We start from the raw sequence: 14,300 nt of genomic DNA, 5'->3' as shown, positions 1-14,300 counted from the left end.
GTCACACCCCTCTGCAAGGGACAGATTCATTGAGAGCTAATTTTTGATGCAAGACTCAGCTCTTCACAGCTTCCTGTGTTTTACAGTAATTTCCCGTGACAATTATTTAATTTGAATATTTTCAAACCTACAGAAAATTTGAAAGAACTACACAATGAACACCTCGATTCTGTTCATCTCAATTCAACAATTAACATACATTTGCTCCTTTCCTCTGTCTGCAGGCACCCACACACCATTCATATTGCTTTAGTAAATGAAGACAAAAAGCCCACTTCAGCCCTAAACACTTCAGCGTCTATTTCCTGATATTAAGGGCATTAGCCTGTATAACCAGAATACAATTCAATTGTTGAATCTAAGGACAGTACTCTTAATTCAACAGTATTATCTAACATAAGCTCCATATGTAAATTCCCCCATTGTTTAAAAAACATCATGTCTATAATGCATATATACATGTGTAGGTATGTAAATATAGATGCCTTTAACATACACATCCATATTATACATACATATGGGAGAGAGATTAAGAATTAAGTGTTTGTGTTGTGGTACTGATGTTTCCCCATGTTCCAATTAAAATTCCTGAGTTGTACTTTAGTCCTCATTACCTGGAACTCTCTCCCAACTTCTTTGTTTTTGTCACTTTTGATGTCATTGAATTTCTGAAGAGGACAGGCTAGTCATCTTGCTCAGGGTCCTACGTGCTGATCCAACTAAACATTTTTGGAAAGACGAGCACATAGTACTTGTGCATCCTATCAGGAAGCAAGCCGTTATTTCTTGTCTTCTTGATAACAGCCATTCTAACAGGTGTGAGGTAATACCCGATTGTGATTTTAATTTGCATTTCGCTGATGATTAGTGATATTGAGCACCGTTTCATGCACTTGTTGGCCATCTATATGTCTTCTCTGGAAAAATGTCCATTCATATTCTCTGCCTATTATTACTTGGATTTCTTTTTTGCTATTGAATTATATAAGCTGTTTATATATTGTGGATATTAATCTCATCCGATACATGATTTTCAAATATTTTCTCTGTTTGGTAAGTTATCTTTTGATTTTATCGATGGTTTCCTTTGCTGTGCAGAAGCTTTTTAGTGTGCTGTAGTTTCACTTGTTTATTTTTGCTTATGTTGCCATCGCTTTTGGTGTCAAATTCAAAAAATTATTGCCAAGGCTGATGTCAAGGAGCTTGCCATCTATGTTTTCTTTTAAGGAATTTTATGGTTTCAGGTCTTCCTTTCAAGTGTTTAATTCCTTTTGAATTAATTTTCGTGAGTGATTTAAGAGAGTGGTCCAGTTTCATTCTTTTGCATGTGGCTTTTCAATTTTCCCAACATCATTTATTGAGGAGACTGTCCTTTCTCCATTGTATATTTTTGGCTGTTTTGTCATCAATTAATTGACCATATATCTGTGGGTTTATTTCTGGGCTCTCTATTTTGTTCCGTTGATCTATATTTCTGTTTTTATGCCAGTACCATACCATTTTGATTACCATAGTTTTGTAACATGGTTTGAAATCAGAGGGCAAGATGCCTCCAGCTTTGTTCTTACTACTCTAAGATTGCTTTGGGTATTTGGGTGCTTTTGTGGTTCCATACAAATTTTAGTTTTGTTTGTTCTGTTTCTGTAAAAAAAAAGAAAAAGAAAAAAAGGAAAAAGAAAACAAAAACAAAAACATGCCATTGGAATTTTTAAAGGGTTTGCATTGAATTTGTAGATTGCTTTGGATGATATTGATATTTTAACAATATTAATTCTTCCAGTCCATGAGCATGAATATCTTTTCACTTATTTGTTTTCTTCAGTTTCTCTCATCAGTGTCTTATAGTTTTCAGTGCACAGGTCTTTCCCCTCTTTGGTTAAATTTATTCCTGGGTATTTTAGTATTTTTGATACAATTATAAATGAGATTATTTTCTCAATGTCTCTTCCTGATTTTTTGCTGCTAGTGTATAGAAACACAACAGATTTTTAAAATTGTATTGTATTATTTGTGTTGTGATTGTATGTTGCAACTTTACTGAATTCATTGATTCGTTCTAACGGCTTTTTAATAGAGTCTTTAGGGTTTTTTAAATATAAAATATCATCTTGTCTGCAAACAATGACAGTTTTATTTTTTCCTTTCCAATTTGGAAGATTGTATTTCTTTTCCTTGTCTAATTGCTATGGCAAGGACTTCCAATAACACGTTGAATAAAAGTGGTGAGAGTGGGTATCCTCATCTTGTTCCTAATCTTGGAGGAAAAGTTTTCATGTTTGCACCACTGAGTATGATGATAGCTGTGAGCATTGAAACGCTTTGATTTTCTTTGAATATTGAACCAGTCTTGTAGCTCTAGTGTAAACCCCTCTTGATCATGGTGCCTGGTTCTCTGAACATATTGCTGAATTCTATTTGTTAATATTTGTTAAGATTTTTTTCATCTACGTTCATGCGGAATGTGTAGGATATTAGAATATTTTTATATTTATGTAAGATAGCTGTAGCTTTCTTTTTGAAAATTTTTGCCCCTGGTTCTGGTGTCAGGGTAGTAGATGCTTCATAGAATGAATTGAGAAGTGTTCCGTACTCTTCTGATTTCTAGAAGAGATTATGTAGAATTGATATTCATTCTTCTTTTAACTTTTTGTAGAATTTTCCAGTGCAACCATCTGGGTCCAGAATTTCTTTCCTTGGGATATTTAAGTTACAAGTAGACTTTCCTGAACAGTTATAGAGTTATTCAAAGTATCAACCTTCATATTTAGTGAGTTGTAGTGGTTTGTACTTCTAAGGAATTTGTCCATTTCGTCTAAGCAGTCAAATTTATTTGTGTAGAGTTTTTCCTAATATTCCCTTATCCTTTTGATATCTGAAAAATCTGTGGTGACTGTAGTCTCTGTTCATTCCTGATACTAATTACTTGTGTGTCTTTTGTCCTTTGTCAGGATTATTGACCTCTTCAACGAATCGGCTTTTATTTTATTGATTTCATCCATTGCTTTTTGTTTTCAATGTCATTAATTTCTGCTTTGTATTATTTTCTTTCTTCTGTTTGCTTTGGATTTCTTTCACTTTTCATTTTTATTTCTTTCCTTCTTTTGTTCTGTTTTGTTTTGTTTTGTTTTGTTTCTTGCTGTGGGAACTTGAGTTACTGATTTAAAAATTCTCTTCTTTTCTAATGTATTAGAAATTTAACTTAGGGCTTTAAACTCCCCTGTCAGCACTGATTTAGGTGTTTCTCACAAGTTTTTATACGTTGTATGTTCATCGGATATTTTAAAACTGCCAAATGCCTATGACATAGCCTTTGCTACGATACTGGCTAAAACATAAATACGTGATTAAAATATTGGACTGAAATTGATTCGAAAAGATGAAGCGACAGAGGCGGAAACCAGAGGAAGTCCTTTTGCCTAGTGGACATCAGAACGATCCCCTTTGATACCTGAGGCAAAAGGGCTTGCGAGGAAAGAAGGCGAAGGTCCAGCGCAGAGGGGAGGAAGGAGGAGAACGGGTCCTACAGTTCCGTGGATTCAAAGCACAGATCATTTCCGAGAGCCGAGAGCTCTGACCGCTGGTGCGGTGAAAAGGGCCACCGCAGCGCGGGTCCGCAGCCAGGTAGGGGCGGCGTCCACACTGCTGGGTGCGGCGTCTCCTGGGGCTCAGACGCACCTAACCCTCCGGCTCCCGCAGCCTCTGTGAGCTGGGGAGTCAGCGGAGGCGACCCTTGCCCTCCGGCGCTTAGCTTTGGACCTGGAGACCCTGCGTAGGACGCGGGTCCCCAAGTCAAGCTGTGGCGGGTCCTGAAGTCAAACTCTGGGGAGCTCCACGGTCCTCGCTTTGAGGGAGACTCAGAACCCAACGCCAGGGCCTCTCAGGAGCCGCCGTCTCCTTCCCTGACGGATCCATCGCTGGTGTTGCTAGGGTTATTCAGTTTAAAGAGTCGGTGGCCAGATTAGTGACAGCAGGACCTACGGTTTCCTGGACATACCGTCAAGCTGGGCTTCGCGGCTGGTTTCCGTAGTGTAGTGGTTATCACGTTCGCCTCACACGCGAAAGGTCCCCGGTTCGAAGCCGGGCGGGAACATTCTGAAGTTTTTCTGAGTTACACATATACATTTAAAAAACCAAAACGGGGTGTGGCAGGGGGCGCAGCTGCCTTGTCGATCTCCGATATACACAGGAGGAGTTCCGTTACTACCTGAAAAAGGGCCTTCTCAGCACTAGGAACTAGGCCTCCTTTGCCTGAGTCACTTTGGACACCGGGACACAAGCAGTTACTCTGAGGGCTCAGGACAAGTCTTCAGGTTACGTTTACACCCGCAAATCCTCTTAGCTTCTTTTCTAAATCCCTCTACACGCTGACACGTGTTATGTCTCCGAAAACCAAGAACTTCATCCCTTTGAAGCACAGCTGGCTTTCCCACACCTCAGCACACCTGCAGAACACGTTGATTTGCCTAACAAGAGAACGAACCCGATTCCGCACCTGGGGCTGGAGCCAAAGACAGGTAGAGAAAGAACTTAGGCTCCTCGAATTGAGCTGACATGGCAGGAAAAAGAGCCGGTACCCGTGCCATTAGGAGGAGAGACCGTGGATTCAGGTCAGAGATTAGCAAGTAAACGGATCCGTTCATCACCCGCTGAGAGTCCATTTGGCACCTGACTTATAAGGGCAATGGGAGTTTGTCCTTGGCTCTGCCGCACGCAGGACTAAAGCTAGACCAGGATGGCATTCAGGCCGGTTACCTTGTGGCCTGGCCTCAGAGCCCGAAGTGTCGCTCATGCCGGGAGAGGTAAGGGTGGTGAGCAACAGGGCAAGGACTGGGAGCACTGCACAGCAGCATTCAGCCCTGGGCCGCTAGGAATTGCCTCTTTTTCTAGTTTGCCTTTCTCTGAAAGCTGATCTTTCATAATTTTCACATGTAGAGGCCAAGCGGGGTTCCGGCGTGTTTCCCTGGTGGTCTAGTGGCTAGGATTCGGCGCTTTCACCGCCACGGCCCGGTCAGGGAAGTCTTTTTCACAGTGGGTCTTTGCTTGCGGGACTTTCCAACCGCATAGTTGGCTTTTGCCGCAAGATTCAGATGCAGATGAATCTCTGCACTGATTCCCTAAAGGTAGTTGAGGTCTTGCCTCAAGATCCTTGGCATCGCCCAGGCTGGAGGAACGGAAGTGTGATGAACAGCCAGAGCGGGGGGTGGCCTCCCGTCTTTCTGCCTTCATCTCAGAAACCTGATGTCTCGTTTACAGAGCTTTCATCCACCTGTAACCTGGGACTTTCGTTCCAAAAACTCGGTAAGAAAACAAAACCATAAAATATTTGCAACATACAAAATTTTTAATGTACTAACGTCGTATAGTCTGTACCGAAAGCACAGTTAACATTTTCCCGCGTTTGTTTTCTCACTCTCTCCTCTCCTTTTGTGTAAGAATTGCGACACTCCTTGAGGGTAAGCGCAGACATCTCACAACTCAAGATCACTGATTAGGCGACTGTCGTTGCTCCTTTCTTTGGCGTGTCCCTCCAAACCAGCTTCGGCGGGACCTGTCCTCCAAGAACACGGGAAGGCTTTGTCCTCGCGAGGAGGCCCCTCTTGACCCTTCAGGAACCTGACAGTCGTCCTCTTCAGGCTGTAAAGAAGCCTCCGGAGGAGTTTTATTCGGCTCTTCCCGATAAAGCAAGCGAGGCACCCCTTATGCTTTTAGGAACACGACCAGGCTGTCATCCCCAAGCCCCAGCGGCCCTCCAGAGGAGTCTGGAGGAGTGGGCTGTGGGGTCTTGGGTCATCTTGAGTATCACTAAAATGGACCCAGAGGGTAAGGAGCACCATCATGCCTCCACTCTTTCGAGGAACCCTAGATTCCTTCAGAGTTCTCTTGGCATAGGTTCCCTCGTGGACAAGACATAGGTGATTATGAGTAATGAAGACAGAAATAATCGCGAATCCTTTCAGCGCTAAAAAGGCCGGCCGTGGACGTCCCTGGGTGGGCTCGAACCACCAACCTTTCGGTTAACAGCCGAACGCGCTAACCGATTGCGCCACAGAGACACACACGGAGTGCTTCTCTTCATCCCCGCGGAGAGCAAGCTCTCCTTCCACGCGAGGCGGAGCCACTCGTCTTTCTCAGGACCGCGGTGCCGGCTCTAAAGCCCACAAAATCCGAGAGGCGGAGTCGACTCAGCGTGTTCGTCCGGTGGGAAAGCCGTGAGTTGGGCGATTCCGAAGGCAGAAGGGCAGCCGAGGGTCGCCACCGCGCCTTGCTCCACGCCTGCTTCAGATGCCAGCGCCCGGAGACGCCCGGGACCGCGATCACCTGGGCCTGAGCCCAGCGGAACCCAAGGGAAGTTGAACTCCCAGTGGGCTCCGTAATGCCTCCAGGTTTGCTCCGCCTTCGACCCGACCGCCTGTGCGGCGGGGCAACAGTTTAGTAGGTGTGGTCGGTTGGCTGCAGCGGGAAAGAGATCAAGTCAAAAAAGGAAACGTGAAAAAGAGCGAGAGAAAGCAGAGGCATGGAGGAGAGACCTTACTGGAAGCCTGTGAGGAAGCTCGGGCCAGATCCTGAGAGATGAAAATTGTTTTTATTATGTAGCAGAATGAGGAGGAAGAATCGGAAAATAGCACGGAAGAGAGTAAAGCACGAGCATGTAGATGGCCAAGAATTAAACGGCAAAAATACTGTGAATATATATATATAAATTACTCCCAGGACCGCGATGCATCGTGAGCGGACAGTGGTTATTGGTGCGTTGCGGCTACCGCAACTTGGGTCAGACCCAAACCACAGCAGGGTACTTAGGTCTCTGATCGGTCATTCGACTGCTTTTAATGCCAGCAGGAGCTACTCCCCCTAGCAGCGGTCAGAGAGCAGAGCGTACCTCTGGCCCCACAGCACGATGCAGTCAAAAGAGAAATGACCCCCACAGTGCACAAATCTGTGGACAGCCGTTCAAAGCGAAATCTAGGTCGATTCCTTGTCTCGCTATTGAGCAGAAAAAGTCCCTAAGGGTGAAATACAGTCTCTCAAGGAGCCTTGTCTGTAGCTTCCTCTAAAGAAATAGTGGGGTCATAGCCGTTTTTCTAGTAGAGATAATTCAAGTATCAGGGAGAGTTTTTTACACTAAAGGAGAATGAGTTTTTAATGCGTTTACAATAAAATGCGAACTAGTTGTCATGGTCTATATCAGCTTGTCTCCATCCACCGTCCAGTGATTTTTTTTTTTTTTATGGGAATAGCAAATCATTGAACTCTAGTTCACATAGTTAAAAGCACACATCTTTAATGCACAGTTTGTTGAGTCTGGGCAAATGCAATCATTACCCAGATCGAGTTAGAGAAAACTGCCATCCTCCCAGAAATGTCTGTTGAATCCCTTTCCAGGCATTTCGTGCCCTATCCTGCTTAGTTAATTACTATTCTGAGATCTATTGCCATAGATTACTATTGCCTGCTATTGAGATTCAAATGAATTAACAGACATTTGTGTTGCGGAGGGAGCGATCTGGAGGGTATTTGCTTTAATTCCTTTGGGGAGCGTGGTTTAAAAATGGCGAAGGATGAGTGGAGTGGAGGGTGGTGACCTTGAGTGAACCTTGGTGGGCTAAGAGGCTGCACTGTGCCTGGGTGGGTACGTGTTCACAGTTGCCTGGCAGGAGAGATGCCATGATCTTGAAGGTGCATTCCCCAGGGCATCAGGCTTGTCCATCACACTTGTGAAGTGCTGACCCCTGCAATTTCTCCACGTTTGAGAGGGAAATTCGACTGCGGAATTGGTGTCAGTGGGGTTTGGGTTCCCACTCTCTCATGATATTCCTCGGTTCGTGGTGACGACATCTCTTGCGTGATGTCTCAGCTGTGCTCTGCCTGCTCAGGGTGAGAGGCCCGCCACATCTCTGGCTCCAATGCTTGGGAATTTGGGTGTACACCCGCATATCCTGGCCCTCCTATTCCTGACCAAAGTATGGATGGGTCACACTTTTTTTTTTTTTTTTTTTGCCATACCTCCAGTTTATCAGTTTGTGTTTGGGCGCAGTATCTGCTCATTGGATTAGGCACTGGTCTGGGGAGCCCTGCAGGCTGGCTGACAAGCACCAGCAGGAGAGAAGCCACAGGACTGGGATGGTGGGAAAACATAAGGGATGTCACCCAAAGGCCTCATGCTCAACCCTTGAGCTCCACTGTCCCTTTGGGGCCAGGTCTGAAGGAGGCACCCCTTCCAGGAACATGGGCCCCGAGACCCTGCCTTCACAAGGAGGCTCCTGGGGCAAGCATGCCCTTTCTGTTCCAGGCCTAGCCAGCTCCATGGCCTCTCATCTGGCTTCCCCTCTTGCATCCCAGTGGTGTCCTTCAAGATAGTATGTCCCCCTCCCAACAAGCAGAAATGTCCCAACACCTCTCAAGTGCTTGGGGAGGGAGTTGAATCAATGTTTTCTAACAACTGGAGGACAGAGAACTTGTGGTGGCCGGAAGCAACCCCTTGCTTTGTTGGTTCTCTTGGCAGAAATGAGGGCCTGGAATTATCACTTCTCCTCGAGGGCCCTGAGTCACTGGCCAAGTTGGCATCTCTCCCACTGCTCCTCAGGGAACAAAAGGAAATCCTGCAGGGTTGAATATTACCCAGAGGAGATGCCCAGAAAGTGCTCCAGTAGAGCCCAGAATTTATACACTGAACCACTTTGGAGTGATGTTTCCATTGACCCATCCTTCCCTCAGGGAACCTTGGAGAGCAGAGAAATGATGAAAGAGGATATGTCCTTCAGTGGCAGTAAAAACTCTACTTTCTTCTGACTTGTCTCACTGCTCCCCTACGCCTCCTCTTTAGCGTCTTTAGGATAGAAGGACACTGCTTTTGCTTTCCTTGCCAAATTCCTATCCATGGCGCCCTTACTTTTAATGGACAGTCGTCTCATATCCACAAATTATAGTAGAAAGGTATTCATATGAGCCTTTCCCAATGCTGTAGTTTGAAATTATCCAAATGTCCATCATTTGTAGTGTAGTTTTACTTTAGTGCGATACGTACATATATGTACATACATATATATCAAAAATACAATGTTGCTTGATAACAGCTAGATAGAAAATTGTGTATTCTTTCACATGAACTTGAGGAAAGGATAAGCCTAATTTGCGGGGTAAACATCAGAATAGTGTAAAGTAGCAGGGCATGGATGGGCATTACCTGGAAAGTGTATCAAAGGGCCATGCTTGGATGCCAAAAATGCCTTGATCTATACCTTGATCCTGGTGATGATCACACATTTCAATATTCAAATAGCCACCCATTAATGATTTGTGCATTTTGTTCTGGTAAACACACCGTAATAATTTGCTTTTAGTTTAAAAATTGGCAGTCGGATGTCCGAGAGTCTGGTTTAGACAATGACCAGACTGGAGTACACTATCAACTATTTAAAGTCTGTTCTATTTTTGTGTGAAAAGGCCTCACTGATGTTTGAAATATATCCACCCAGAAGAGAAAAAAAAAAAAAAAGATCCTTATATGATGACCATTTCCTTTGTGGAAGGTACACACAACGCTCATTTAGAGATTGAACCTGACCTTGAGATATTCTCTCTTAAATGGTGGGACCTAGAGCACGTGCAGAGAGCTTCAACCTAGTGCTCCGTTGGGTTGCCCTCCCTCCTCCTGAGCTTACTGCACTTCATGGCCAGCGAGAGGTGCTGCGCAGTCTATGCGGTTGTAAGTGCAAAAGGGAAACACTGCCGTGACTCGGATTCGAACCGAGGTTGCTGCGGCCACAACGCAGAGTACTAACCACTATACGATCACGGCGCGCCACAGACCCGGCGACAGGAAATTGCTTTGCTCTACTAATTTTGACAGAAACCCATTCCAGTTACTGCGTTGCTTTCTTGCTGGACAACAGCAGGTAGGAGTCCGTTTCTTTTAGGTCCTCCCTTCGTTATTCCCTCCTCATTCTGATGTATTTCTCATCTCCCCTGCATCCAGGCTGTGCCTCTCTGCACAGGTCTCCTGGGAATTATCTTTGCTTTGTCCTGTTCGCCCCTGCTTTCCCCCCTCCTCTTAATATTTCCTCTTTTGACCAACCTTCCCCATCCCCTTTCCCTTCCCGCCCCACCGACCGCTGCTGTGTAGAGTAAGGGCAGCGCCTGCGGCGCGGACAGTCGGGTGAAGGTGGAGCAAAGAACCCAGAGGAGCATCATGGAGCCCACCCGGCGCTCGGCTTCCCTCCGGCCCCACTCGTCTCAGGTCTGGAGGTCGCGGTCCCGGGCGTCTCCCGGGCGCTGGCATCTGAAGCAGATGTGGAGCCAGGCGCTTCGGGGACGCTCGGCTGCCCCTCTGCCTTCGGAATCGCCCAAAGCACGTTCCCACCGGACCAACAGGCCGCGTCGACTCCACTTCTCCGGTTTTCCGAGGCTTTGGAAAGGGCGCCGCGGTCCTGAGAAGGACGAGTGGCTCAGCCCAGCGTGGAAGGAGAGCTTGCTCTTCATTGCGAAGGGGGAGGGGAGGGGGGACTGTCCTTGTGTGTCTCTGTGGCGCAATCGGTTAGCGCGTTCGGCTGTTAACCGAAAGGTTGGTGGTTCGAGCCCACCCAGGGACGTGCCTCGGCTTTTTTAGGACCTGATTCAACGGTTTGCTATGTTTCTGGGCTGCACGTCCTTTCATCTAACCCTGAATGGAAGCCTCCATTGCCTGCCTTGTCATCTGTGTCTTGTCCACAACAAGAGAACCTAAGCCGAGACCATCGCTGATCCTCCCAGGAGAGCTCTGCAGGGAAACAGGCACTTGCGGTCCAGGATTCCTCGAAAGAATGGAGTGTTACCTCCGGCTTCAACCCCAGTTGAAGCTTCAACTTTCGACTAGAAACGAGTTTCAGTGAAGTTTCATCCATTGTTTAACCCTTTATATATATGAAATTAATTGACTTCTATACCTTTGTTACTACAAATAATACTACAGTCATGATTCTTGTACACATGTCTCTGGGTAGCGTGCCCAAAGGGCAATTGTTCATTCTATGAAGGAGTTTACATGGTTTTGTACATATGGTCCATTTTCTCACCTTGGTTGGCTTATTAGCTATAATATGCCAATGAAGGTTTTCAGCAGTCGATGGAATTCTCTGTTATTTCAGCGACTGCTTTAGCCTTTGTAGCACACGTCTGTAACTCACAATCTGCCTTCAAGCAATGCCATAGGTGTTCACATGTCTCCCCTGCCTGCCTTTATGCTATTGTCATGCATTTTATTTTGCGTGTTATAAACCCCACAATCCAAGGTTATTACTTTTGCTTAGTGTCCCATGTTTTAAAAGAGATTTAATTAACAAGAAAAAATCTTACATATTATCTCATGTAGATTCCATGTCCCCTGCCCTTCATTCCTTTTTGTGCATCCAGAATTCCATCTGGTGTGAGTTTTCTTTTGTGGGGAGGACTCCTTTAACCTTTCTTGTGGTGTGGGTCTCCCGGTAACTAAGTCTTTCAACATTTCTTCAAAGACTTTTTTGAGGGGAAGAGGCATAGAATTCTATGTTAACTTTTATTCCCTCAGTCCTTTAAAGATGTTTCTCCACTGTCCTTTTCACTTGCAGTGCTTCAGATGAGAAATCTGATATTTCTTAAATCTTATGTCTTATTCCTCTGGCTGCTTTTGTGATTTTTTTTCTCCAATTGATATGAGCAATTTAATTATTATGTGACTAGGTGCGGTTTTCTTCATATTTACCGTGCTTGGGGTTCGTTTGACTCCTTGGGTCAGTGGTTTATACTCTTCATTATAAACGGAAAGTTTTCTGTCATTGTTTCCCCCAAATGAGTCTGCTTGTGGGTCTAAAGCTGTGGTACATGGTAGCAGGAGGTCCTGAGGAGGATCAGCAGACCCATGTAAGTCAACTACTTTAACCTCAGAGGGAGACCTTAGAGCTTCTTTAGGTAAGTGGAGGTAACCTACTTCAGGTAACCTCTTCAAACAAGGGAGGAAGGGCTGCTTCTCAAGTAACCTGAGGCTCGGTGCAGTTTAGGATTTCAAGAGCCCCAGTTTCATCAGAATCTGCCCATACAACCCCATCCCAATGATACCAGTCCTTCTTAATAAATGTCCTGACTTGAACATAACAGATCCTGTGATGTTGAGAATTCAATTTAGATTTCCTTTGCAGAACGCAGGTCTAGACTTATACTATTAAACAAGGTATTAAGTTTGTGTCTGTTTGTTTTTTTAAAAAATAAGATAAAAATAGAAGCTTTCAGTTCCCTAACCTAAATCTTGAGCTAGGATCTTAGAACTTTGAGCTCATCATTTTGTTTCCCCAATTCCTCCTGTTTACATGCAGTTATTCAACCCATCATACTCATATCTTGACTAAAATGTTCTATGTCAGCAACTATTTGGCCATTCTAACCCTTGCCTTCTGTGGAAACCTATATACAGGTATATACAGAAGGTGATTCGGGAAAATGTTTTGCTGCTGCATGTCATGGACTGACAGTGTTCACCGACACTAGGGTCATTAATAATTTCAACTATAATCGAGTCCAAGATCCAATTCCAGATAATCTGTAACCATTCCATTTATGATCTGAATGCTAACCGAGGGTGTCACTACAACAATGCTAAACACAGTAGAACAATGGCACCCCACAAAGACTTATGACTGGGGACTTCAGCATACTGGGTCTCTGCTACCATCCCACTTTCTTGTGCCCCTACACACAAACACACATTTTACTCCCTCCTGCACATATTAGGTAAAGTAGTTGTACTTCCTGGTTTCTCAACAAAACTAGACTTGAATCACCTTGGAGGCCACAGTTTTCTGTCCCACTTGCCTCACCATCCTTCTGCTTCCTCTCATCAGATTTTCATTTATTCCTGCCCTCCTGGAGTATGTCCTTCTTCAAGCCCCTGGCCCTCTCTCTCAGATACAGGAGCTAGATGGAGAATTGTGCTATCGTTTAAATTACGGCAGGCTTGTTCCCTGGATACAAATCAACCCAAAGAAGAGCATTTGTTGTCCACTCCAGGTTTGTGTTTTTGTTTGTTTGTTTGTTTGTAGAAAACAATCTTAGAAAACTAACACTTGAATATTTGCTTTTCCTACAAAGAGAAATTTGAAGTGACACTGCTGGTGTCTGTGAAGTTAGCTCTGAGTAGTAAAAATTGAAAGCCCTTGCATTCACCATGGGGCTGAGGAGAAATGGCAGTCAAAACTGGCTGGAAGGACGCTTCTGATTCCATAAGGTACATCACTTCCACCAAAGGGAAGTAACATTTCCATTGTACTGATCAGCATAATTTATAATAGCCAAGATACAGAAACAACCCAAGTGCCGATCAACAGATAAAAGGATAAAGAAGATGTGGCATGTATATACAATGGAGTATCTTGCCATTTCCTACACCATGGATAGACTTGAGGGTATTTTGCTAAGTGAAATAAGATAAATAAAGACAAATAACATGTGATTTCACTATGCATGAAATATTCTCTAAAAATGTTTTTAAACGAATGAACAAACCAACCATACAAAAACAAACACATAGATACAGAGAACAGAGTAATGATTACCAGAGGAGAAGAGGGGAGACAGGAGGGGGAAGTGAATAAAGTTATTTGTTGTGAATAATTTTCTTTTGTTGCTAGCAGGACACAGAGAGCTAGGCAAAACCAAGGAGGCGGTTGTCCTTCACTGAAGGGTCTCTCCCAAGCTGAGCAGTTCTAGCCCTCAGGCTGACTCAAGACTCACTGCCCACCACAAACCAAGCTGAGTCTGGAGGGCAACCAGTGCTGGGGGAATGACAACCTAGTCGTGTTCCTGCAAGCACAGGGAGCGCCTTGCCTGCACCATTGAGGAAGGCCAAATTAATCTCCTTCTGAAACTTCTTCACAGCCTGAAGAGAACCAGGCGATAATGGACCTTCACTTGGGGACAAACCTTCTGATGACCTTGGAGGACAGGTCCTGCAGAAGCTGGTTTTGAGGGACTTGCCAAAGGAAAGGAGCAACAGTCCCCTAACCAGTGATCTTGAGTTGAGATGTCTGCAAGTTACTCTCAAAATGTAGAGTAACTCATGTATATGGAGACAGTGAGAAAGTAAATATGGGAAGATGTTAACTAGTGCGCTTAGGTGAAGAATATATGCTGTTACTAATTTTTGTATGTTTCTGTTTTGTTTCTGTTTTTTAATGGTGTAATTGTTACTGAAGTCCTAAATTCTCTTTAGATGGGCACTCTGAGAGGGAGACGATAGGTTTCCGGGAGAAGAGAGGAGAGGAAGCCGGTGGCTGGCCAATATGTTCATCACATCT

General features: G+C 44.7%; 5 non-coding genes across 5 annotated transcripts; 3 read left to right on the top strand and 2 right to left on the bottom strand.

The window, feature by feature from the left end:
• Positions 1 to 4,017: 4,017 nt before the first annotated feature.
• Positions 4,018 to 4,090, top strand: TRNAV-CAC. The gene has a single exon. It is a non-coding gene; the product is annotated as a tRNA-Val (tRNA).
• A 1,889-nt stretch (positions 4,091 to 5,979) lies between these two features.
• Positions 5,980 to 6,053, bottom strand: TRNAN-GUU. The gene has a single exon. It is a non-coding gene; the product is annotated as a tRNA-Asn (tRNA).
• A 1,587-nt stretch (positions 6,054 to 7,640) lies between these two features.
• On the top strand, positions 7,641 to 7,807 carry LOC116658831. Its single transcript, XR_004314124.1, has one exon. It is a non-coding gene; the product is annotated as a U1 spliceosomal RNA (small nuclear RNA).
• Positions 7,808 to 9,727: 1,920 nt separating this feature from the next.
• On the bottom strand, positions 9,728 to 9,799 carry TRNAH-GUG. The gene has a single exon. It is a non-coding gene; the product is annotated as a tRNA-His (tRNA).
• Positions 9,800 to 10,515: 716 nt separating this feature from the next.
• Positions 10,516 to 10,589, top strand: TRNAN-GUU. The gene has a single exon. It is a non-coding gene; the product is annotated as a tRNA-Asn (tRNA).
• The last annotated feature ends 3,711 nt before the right edge of the window (positions 10,590 to 14,300 follow it).

The sequence above is a fragment of the Camelus ferus genome, chromosome 21, assembly GCF_009834535.1.
Source record: "Camelus ferus isolate YT-003-E chromosome 21, BCGSAC_Cfer_1.0, whole genome shotgun sequence".
NCBI classification, from domain to species: domain Eukaryota; kingdom Metazoa; phylum Chordata; class Mammalia; order Artiodactyla; family Camelidae; genus Camelus; species Camelus ferus.
Note: the sequence above shows the minus strand (reverse complement) of the source record. Positions and strands in the feature narration are given on the sequence as shown.